Raw genomic sequence first — 9,923 nt, 5'->3', positions numbered from 1 at the left:
AGAAATTAGCTTTGCCCAACAGCTGATGTTGTTGGCAGGGCAGGAGAGATGTGGGGCAAACTGCTTCATGTTGTGGCTCTTTAGGGAATGGTGTTTTAAATTTACTCCACACCACTATTTATAATTGTAACCAATCAAGCATGTTCCAGTCCATTTTGCTATCGAGTTGTTTTTTTTTTTTAATTCCTGTATAAAGGTAAGAAAAAGTGTGGAGTTAGATCCCTCTCTCTCCCAAATTGCCTTTTATGTAAACTGCACTGCTGGCAGTTGTAGAACAAAGACAATATTCATGCCTTTTATGAGAGAGGTGGCCACTGGAGACTGCTTCGCTGGGCATAGGATAAACAGAGCCATGAACAATTAAAGTATTCTAAACAGTTCCTAATTATGAACTACTTCTTTTCAGAATTCAGGTTAAGGAAAGACAAGTTTAGGTAAGAAAACAATAGAAGTTTAAAATAAGGCATATAATGTTGCTGGCCTCTTCAGTTTGCTGAATCAAATTAAAAATTGTGTCATTGTAATTATGCAAAGTGATCAGTAACACAAATGAATAATTTTGCAAGCATTGTTACTTTGCAGATGTAGGCTTTTCTGCTAGCTATCAATGTTCTCTACTGTTGTACTAACAAAAAATCAGTTATATATTTAATGTGCCCATATTATTACTCCTCTTAAGAGCATTTTAGAACCATTAGCCTAGCATCCTAAGGCAACTAATAAAAAAGGGTTTGGAGAACTAACAGATGAAATTTTAAAACATTCATTTAGGAAACAGGCCCCCACCACAGTGTAAACAAAGTGATCTGTCACATACCTGAAATAAAACTTAAGTTTCCATTTCTTGTGCCTTGATTGTGCCTCAAAGCAGTATTGTATTACGTGCTGATCTTAGAATTAGTCTGTAGCTGACTGAAAACATCAAGTTTATGAACTAGTCCAGAATTAGTCCTCTTTTTTTTTTTTTTTTTCCCCCCCTCCACTCTGATTTTTGCTGTTGGGGCTTTTAGACTGAAATAGGTACTTCAAGACTAGTTTATTGACATGCAGGTTAATTATTAACAGTAGCTACAAGCAGGCCTTTTCCATACAATATCTGAATGCAGTTTCGTATTTGCTGTAATAAAATGGGTTCTTTCAGGGCCTCCTTCCAAAGTCCAGCCCCTTCATGCAGAATACTGTTTGCTTTCCTTATCTTACTTTCTGTATGAGACATAGTGCATGAACTGTACCTATTGAGGAAGAAATTTATCTGAATTAGAAATGCTGTGAGAATCTGGTATATTTCTCACCTCAAACTAGCAACAGACCAGAAAACTAAGTAGTTTGTTCCGCAGGCCTGATACGGGTGGGAGTGTGCTGTTTAATTTTAGAGGGGCTTTCCAGGGGTTTAACTGGCCACCAGTTAAGACTCCAGATAAGGAATTCCTAGTGACATTTAGTGCTTTACAATGCAAAAGAAATATGACTCCAAAGAATCTAGCCAGGACTGTTTTGCCTTGCCTTTTCTCATCCCGGCTGCAGGACAGCAGTGATGCCGAAAGCTGATACCTGTGGAATGCCAGCCTGGAGTGTATTTCTTTCATGGTATGTTACAGTTTCGGGAACACTAATAGAAGACTTGCAGAGTGACGTGGGGTGTTCCGGCCTGGAAATGGAGCTACTCTGCCTTCTGCTAATCTTGTGTCTTTCAGCTGAGAGTGAGTGTGTGAACAGAAATCTCCCGGGCTGTCAGTAAAGCGGCCGCAGCTATTCTGTGATAAAGGGCAGGGAGAAGCAGATTAAGGCGTACGTGGAACACTGCGCTGTGGTGTTAAAGGCTGTCTCAGAGGTCTTCCCGTTAGAAAGGTTCAGATGGGCAACGATCCCGGGTTCCAAACAAAACACTGATGTAAACGGAAAACACGCCCAAGCGCTGAGCTGGGCGACGGTGCTCCCTGCCAGCGGCGACAAGGCTCGGCCGTGCCCACCCGGAGGTGCGCTCTTGGCGCGGGGTGCCTCGGGCAGAGCCGGGGACCAGAGCCGGGGGACAGAGCCACGGTCCCCTGCCGCGCGACGGGACAGGCAGAGAAAAGCGGAGGGGCGGGGCAGCCTTGCCGCGGTGACTCAGCGGCGTGGAGCACCGAGCTGCGACCGGTATTTCCTGTTCCCCTGCCGCCGCCGCGGGTGTTGGTGTGTGCGGGCGTGGCCCGGGGGAGCCGGGCGAAGGCACCCCTGGCCTGGAGGGGCGGCAGCCGCAGGTGGGGGGCGCGCCTAAGGAGGGGGTGCGCTGCCCGCCCCGTCCGGCCGCCACTGCCCCTCCTCTGTCGTTCGCTGCCCTCCCCATCCTTCCCCTCTCCTCTCCACCTGGGGGCGAGGCCGGCACCTGCGGCGGGAGCCCGCCCCAGCGTGGCCGCGCCGCCCCCGCCCGCGCCCCGCAGGAAATTGCCCGACTCGGCGGGAGCGGCCACAGCGGACCCGGACCCAGCCCCAGCATCGGTCCCAGTCCCAGCCTCGGCCCCGCACTCGGACTCGACGCCCTTGTCGCTGCCCGCTCCGGGACGGCAGGGCAAGGCTCAGTCCCAGCGCCAGGGCGCCTCTGGGACGTCTGCTCCTGCTGCCAGACGCCCTCCGCGAGCAGGCGAGTATCCCCGCGGGATGTCCGAGCCCGCGCTCTCCGTCGCTTCCCTCCCGCCGGGCAGGTGCGGTGCTCCCCGGCACCTCCTGTTCCCCCGCGGTCGGTGCCTCTGTTCCCCGCCCCGGGGGCCGCGCTGCGGCCGCGAGCTGCCCGGCTTCTCCTTCACGTTCCTTTGTGTGCTTCGGGTTTTATCGGCCCCTCGCCTGCGCTCCTCGGGCGCACTTTGCCGCCTTTGCCGGCGGGAGCTGGACCCACCGAGCCCCCTGGGCTTCCCAGGCCGGTCCCTCGCCCGCCGCGCACCTGGGCGGCGCGAATAGCCCGGATCGGCCGGGATCAGCTTTTCTCTTAACGGGATTAAGCGACTCTCGGTGACTTTTTCCGTGATAAGTACTTTTCCGGGAGAGTGCGATACTACGTGGAAAGTGGGAGAGATGTCACGGGCGAGTCGGGGTGTTTGTTTACCCGGGTTATTCCGCGGGGGCGGGTCCCCCGGCCAACGCACGCCCCCGCTGTCGGGGGCTTGGGCTGCCTTTGTTGCACAGAGAATTCCTGAAATCTTTATGTTGGCACATCCCGAGTGGATTCCAGCCGTGCCTTGGGCTTTGGCTAACTGGGTCAGGGGAAGTTTCAAGTTAACAGGGAACTGTAAAACAAAGAACAGGCAGTTCCAGAAGACAAATGTTTTAATTACCCTGTTAAAGTGCCTTGGCATGGGCCGTGTTTGCGGTGCTGGAGCCCAGGTACATTAGATTTTCATCCTGAAGTGCCAAGGTTGACCTACCAGTGATATGCACTTGCTTTAGTAGACAACTCTGCCCTTAATTACCCCGTACTCGAAACCTGTTTGCGTATTTTTTTCCAGCATGAGAAAGTACATGCTGTTTGAACATACTCGTGTAAGAGTCATATAGCAAATCAGAAAACTTTCATGCTTCCAATATTGCTTTCTAGTAGTTATTCACTTGAAACAGAGAGAATATCTGAATTATCTGCTCCCTATCTTCAGTTTATAAAATTGCGTCGGTTCCCACAGTTTAGGTGATACTCAAGGGCTCTTGGCCCCACAGCTGTGCTCCAGCAGAGGCTGCAAATGTCTGCTTTGTTTTAACCTTTAGCTGTAATTATCAAGGTCGCATCATTTGCAACAAAATAGCTTACCTTTTCTTTTGTTCTGCGAAGTTTTTTTTTTTTTTTTTTTTAAGTTGAGAACTGTGATTCAGCTATAGTTGAGGGAAAACAAAAGAGAAACTAGTATGTGCAAAACTTTCTTTCGTTTGTCAAGTATTTGTCGTCTAAGGCTTTAACTATCAGCTCTTTCAAACAGTGATACTTACCAAGTTACATGAAGTCCTAACATGGCAATCATGTACTGGAAAGCATAGGAGGTTTGCTTGTGTGAATTAATACTAATTTTGAGATCATCAGGCTGCTTTAAGAGACTTTGAAATGTTTTGAATTTAGTAAGCGTGTGTGTGCCACTTAGACACAGTCAGTAAGATTTACACTTAGTATAAAATTATTATGAGGATTATGAGGGCTGTCATCAGGCTTCTGAGGAAGTTTTCTGCATGTATTTGACTTTTAGGTGCGTTTACTGTTGTAATTGCTTCTGGACTGTTACATGTAAACATCGTAGGCCCTAAACATTGGTTTTAAGTAGCGGCAGTGACTTCTCCCCCTTTATAAAAAGATGTCACTGTGGACTGGAGAACTTATATCTAATTGTGTTTTGCTATTGCCCTGTATCACTGTAACTGCTGAGGTGCTTACTGCCGCTGCACTAGATTCTTCTGAGACTAAAGGCAGGTGTTGGGAATTAGGCAGCAGAGTTGGAGTGACCCAAACACTTTGCATGAACTGTAATCTAAATAGACCTCTTCAGAATGAAGCATCAAAGTAATTAAGTGTATGATACTTTTTTGATTGCTTAATTCCCCCTTTTCCTGATGAACAGCTCTTACTTAGTGATTAAAATAATGTTTAGGTAGCGGCATGGTTCACAAAATAGGATGTGCCGTACCTTTATAAAACCTATATGCTTAAAAGTATTAGAAAGCGCTTGGACCAGAGTAATCTCAGCTGGGGAATAGCCTAATATTCCAGGAGTACTTCAAAGCTGTATTTAAGTTAGAGCAAATCTGGGTGATAGCGTTTATGTGTGTGTTTTAATAGTTACCAATCTTGTCTTTCTCTAGAACTTCCTTGTAGGGTAAAGGAAATCTTGTGTACAAGACTGTTCACTTGTAATTGTTGAAATAACAGTATTTATGTACTCAGGGACGGTGTAACTTCTGTCATACTGTGGCTGCATCAGTTTCATCCTATTGTAGTAGTCTTGAAATTGATCATTCTTAATGACAGGGGGAACAACAGAGCACTTACATGTTAGAACAGCTACAGTTCTGTGAGGTTAGAGATTTTCAAATAACTATGAAAATCATAATTGCTGGGATTATTTATTTATTTATTTATTTATTTTTAATTTGCCAGTTGATCTTTGGCATCAGCTGTAGAAAGGCTGTGGATCTTAATCCCAAATTGCAGTGGATTTCTGTGAACTTTGGAAGACTTCTCAAAAATGAGATAATCTGTAAAACAAATATTTATGGCAGTAAGTATATAAGGCATAATTTTGTCTTCTAATATATGAAGAATAATTTTGTCTTCTAATATATGAGTCTTCTAATATATGAGCCATAGTGAAGAATGTTTGCAAATGGTGTGTTACCTACAAAGATTGGAGCAGTGACGTGGATGACTGGTTTTGCAGGACTGTGCTGGCATATACGCACCAGTGCGTGTCATCTTTCAGAGTCAAAGGTTCAGTCTCAGTCCCACGACCAAGTGCTCTAAATGCATTGAAAACTTACATCATCAAAATAGAGCTGTTCAACCATGGGATGCTTTTCTCGATTATCTAAACCTATCCTCTTCCTCAGAAGGAACAGCACTATGTTGGATACCTAAGTCTGCTCCCTTGAAAACTTTGCTTACTGCTTGTTGCCAGAGTCTTTGAAGCCTTCTGTTGCTCTTTAATCATCTTTTACCAGTACTTCGTTTATCCTGGTCCCACTTCAGAAAGGTTTTTTTTGTTTGTTTGTTTGTTTTTTCTGAGTGGGTAAATTATGATTAAGGACCTGCTGCAATTATGTGGATATTTTTGTTTGGGGTTTGGGAGGGTTTTCTGTTTGTTTATTATTTGTGGGGTTTTTTATTAGTTTGGTTTGTTTGGGGTTCCTTTTGTTGTTATTTTTGGGGGTTCAGTGTCTTTTTCATTGTTTTGCTTTGGTTTGTGTGTTTTTTGGGTTTGGTGGGGGTTTTTGTGTTTTGTTTTGGTTTTGGTTTTGTTTTTTGTTTTGGGTTTTTCTACCAGACATACCAGCATTCAACTCTAGAGAGATGAGGTTATTTTTACTTAAATATTACATCATTAAAACAGGTATTAACCGCGGCATTGTAATTAAACAGCTTGATGCAGCAGCAAAGGATACTTGGGTCATTTAACACCTTAAACCATTAATGTTTGGGTTGGGTTTTAGTTGGCTTGTTATTGGGATTGTTTAGGTTTTTTGGTTTTGTTTTTCTTTTTAAGCTGATTGGTTTTTGAAAGTGCATGTCATTAGGTGATATTGTAGTTTTTTATTTCAAATGAAAATGCAGACTGTGTCAACTCCTTTCTGTTCAGTGTAAGATGGCCCTTGCATTTGTGAATGTATTTAGGATGCTTATGATCCAAGCTTAGTAATAACAGAGTGAGCTGTGGGAGCTTTGGTTTGATATCTGGTACAGCATCTGCCTTGGTTCGTATTCATCAGCTGCAGGCTTTGTTTTTAGGAAACATGAGCTACCCAAGTCTTCCTGAATTTAGGTCAGCATTGTCGCTGTGCATCTGAGTCCCAGAATTTCAAGATAACCATGGCTGCTAATCTAGGAAGAAAACGAAACTCCTTAGTGCTCTCTTTTCACATGAATAAGGTGAAAACGACAGACAAAAATACTGCCTGATACAGGAGTAGGGTCAATAAGAAGTGTGCAAGGCAAAATATAAAGCCCTATTGTTTTGGGTTTTTTTCCAGTGCCTGCTCTCTTTTCATGCTTTTGTCTCTGCTTTTGTTTTGTACCAGCAATCCAGAACTGCTTTTGAGAAATTTCTTCTTACTTCTTAAAGATGCACAGTTGTCTGGGGTGTGGTTTATATGCTTGTGAAGTGTCAGGTTTAGGATGTTTCCTTAGATTTGAGTACGTTTTCATGGAGTTAGGCATGAGTTCAGATAAACTGAGCCTAAGACTGGCTCAATGATACCTCTCCCAAATGAATTGTGTTGTTGTAACTCTATTGTACCAAACTAATTTTTTAATTAGTATGGTATTGATAAACTGAGCACTCATCATAACCAAGATTTCACATGTTGGTTCAAGCTGTGTGTTATTTGACTTGCCTCATTAATTTTTGGTTGGGTTTTTTAAGGCTTTAGAGAAAACCCATAAATCTCTCCCGCAAGTCACTCTTAACAGCAAGCTGTCTGTAGACCGGCTTGCACTCTCTATTCTAACATCTGCTTCATCATCTAGCTCTGCTTAATAGCCAGCAGATTTGACTAGTGGTGTCTCTAGCCTCCTTAGCACAACTTTGTATAAGCTGATTCTGAGAATCTCCAGGAACAGATGGACTGTTAAGGGAAGGGACGATCTCTAAGGAGGGGCCAAAAGCAACTGCAATCCATGAAGGTATGAGAAACAAATTTCCAGGTTCTTCTCCTCACTTTTCATTCCCACCTCCCACGCTCCCAGTCTGATCCTTGATGCTCCTCCAGCTTAAGATTTTTTTAACAGATCAGGCTTTACATATTGTGCTGGTTGTGGCACAAACAAAACACTTGTGTGTTCTGGATGTTAACAATCGACTCTCACAGTTATTCTTATCACTTGAGCAAAAACATGTAGGAAGAGATGCTTGTTTCTTTGCTCTCGTAATTAGAGAATTCTTTGATCTGTAGCTGTTACACAGATTTTTGTTAAAAGACGAGAAATAACAGGATTTTGTGTTTTTCACAAGATGGAAAGTAATTTGTTGCTGCATTGGGCAATGACAGATTTTTAGTTGGGTCTGAAGTGACTGAAGACATGATCCTGCCTCTGCCATCAGCTTACAAGAAGTATGCTTTACATCTAATTAAGGGTGTATGACTGTTTTCATCTGTTGAGGATTAGAGCAAAAGAAAGTTTTTGCTTTGATCTCCTAAGTGTTTCTTCAATGAAGAAAAAAGCTGTCATTCTTTCCCTGTTCTCAGAAATACATTGTACTTTCCGAGGCATTACTTGTGTGTTCTCAGTTAGGAAAATTGCGCTATTTCTTTCTAATAAAACTTGGTTTCTGTTCTTCCTGAAAAAATACAAAGACAAAAAAAAAAAAAAAAGAAAAAGAGAGTGGAGTGGATGATAATTCTCCAGCAGGAAACAATGGAGGAAGGGGTAGGTTTTAGATTTCTTGTTTGCTCTATAGTCATCCTTCACTAACAATACATGTACTAGCAGCTTTGAATTTGTTTCTAAATAAAGTTGCAGGAAGTTGATAAACTGTGAGTCAGTCTTTCTCCCTCTAGATACCTGGAGGTTTCACGCCCTTTTTAACCGAAAGCAGTACTTGGGAGAGACTTGTGCTTATTGTGTGGGCTTGGCTTCCCTGTGTACAACACTAGTCATGAGGCTCCTTTTCTAGTCAGAATTAATATGCTTTGCTGGAAGAGACAAAAGATCAACCAGAGCTGCACTTAATGCTTTTTAGACTTTGCTTAGGACTGGCTTTGAAAACTACTGTGGGAAAGTTTTTTAAAGAACTATTTATTAGATCTTTAAGGGAAAAGTTTAGCGTTAAAGAAGTGTTAAGGGAGAAAGTGGATAGAAAGAAATACCAAAACTTCATAGGAGAAAGTGTGGTAATACTGAATTTGTTAATGAAACCATCTTTGAGGGAAGACTGGATTTTATAAAAATATTTCTGCTTTTGAGTAAAATTGAACTGTCATGGACTTCTACAGTCAGAAGATCCTTAAGTACTGGAATTGTCAAAAACTGCTCACTTATTTTATTTTCTCTTCTTTCTCAGTACAGCCTTTATGAGAGCTACCAAAGCTATCAGAAGTCAGGATGCATATGAGCTTAATGACGTTAGCTGTCCTTGCAGGCTTCTAGTACTAGTGTACTTTCCTAAGCTTCTTAATGCTTTGTATACAGATGTTTAAAGTTGTTGTTAAGTGATTTTTTTTGGACACAAGAAGTAATTTTTTTTGCTTAATTTAATTCATGTGGTTTTAATATATGAATTATTTTTCTTAAAACATACATTTCAGCCTGCATACTCCTTATCAACGTGCAGCTATGTAGATGAATTTTTTTTCCTCTGATAATTGCAGTGATATTTCCTGAATCTAAAAGATGCTTGATTTTATTTCGCTCCTCTAAGATCAGTCACATGGATTGCTGTCTAGTAATTACTTGAAATAGTTCAGTGTGTGCATGTGCAAACATGCCCTACAAATGTGATTGAATATTAAATATCAAATATGGCTAATGAAGGATTTTAAGTAATGTAGGATCTGGAAATAGTTATACAAATCTTGTTGTTAAGAGCTAAATATTTTACAGCACAAGAAATCATCTTGGTTTCTAAATAAGAAACATGCAATATATCACTCCAATAGAAATACACACATGCCTAATAACACTAGGGAATGGGCAATATGTACAGTTTACAGAGGGAGTCGTGGTTTCAGGCTCAGTCTTCCTGTCACATCTCTTCTTCCTATGTTTTTATATCTATTACTGCATAAGTACGTAATATTTATATATGTAACTATGCGTACCTCTATATACACACACATATATAAGCATTCATTTCTTACTATCTAAGAAGCATTATATCAACATTTCCTTGATTAGTTTTGCAATCAAGTACATCTCTCTGAATATTACAATTGACATTACTGCAGTGTTTCCGAAATGTCACCGTTACGTCTTTCAACACGTGCATCTGTCTCCACCTTTGTAGTTCATACCCGAGGTCTTTGGCATGCAGTTACCTCATGGCTAGACCAATTCTGATGTGGGATGTGGCTTCTGGCATCATGTGAGGCACATTTGAAGGACTAGTAGGTATCGTAATGGGAGTCTCTATCTTTCTTAATTCTGTACAAGCCACGTAAGGAAGTGTATTTCTCCATGTCTTTTCTGAGTAGATCAGCTAAATCCCTTTTGACACTTGTAACATAGAGAGCTTTCTGGTGCTCTGGTGCTTTCTGGTGAGAAA

At 42.3% G+C, this 9,923-nt stretch overlaps 1 protein-coding gene across 1 annotated transcript in view; it reads left to right on the top strand.

Annotated features, from left to right (window-relative positions):
* Nucleotides 1–2,432: 2,432 nt before the first annotated feature.
* Nucleotides 2,433–9,923, top strand: part of TJP2 (tight junction protein 2) — a 60,612-nt gene continuing 53,121 nt past the window's right edge. Inside the window, exon 1 of the mRNA XM_040089440.2 lies at nt 2,433–2,620. The gene's annotated coding sequence lies outside the window, so the exon portion shown is untranslated. The remainder of the gene's footprint in view (nt 2,621–9,923) is intronic.

The sequence above is a fragment of the Hirundo rustica genome, chromosome Z (assembly GCF_015227805.2).
Source record: "Hirundo rustica isolate bHirRus1 chromosome Z, bHirRus1.pri.v3, whole genome shotgun sequence".
Lineage (NCBI taxonomy): Eukaryota > Metazoa > Chordata > Aves > Passeriformes > Hirundinidae > Hirundo > Hirundo rustica.
The sequence above is the reverse complement of the archived record's forward strand: the minus strand, read 5'-3'. Positions and strand labels throughout refer to the sequence as shown.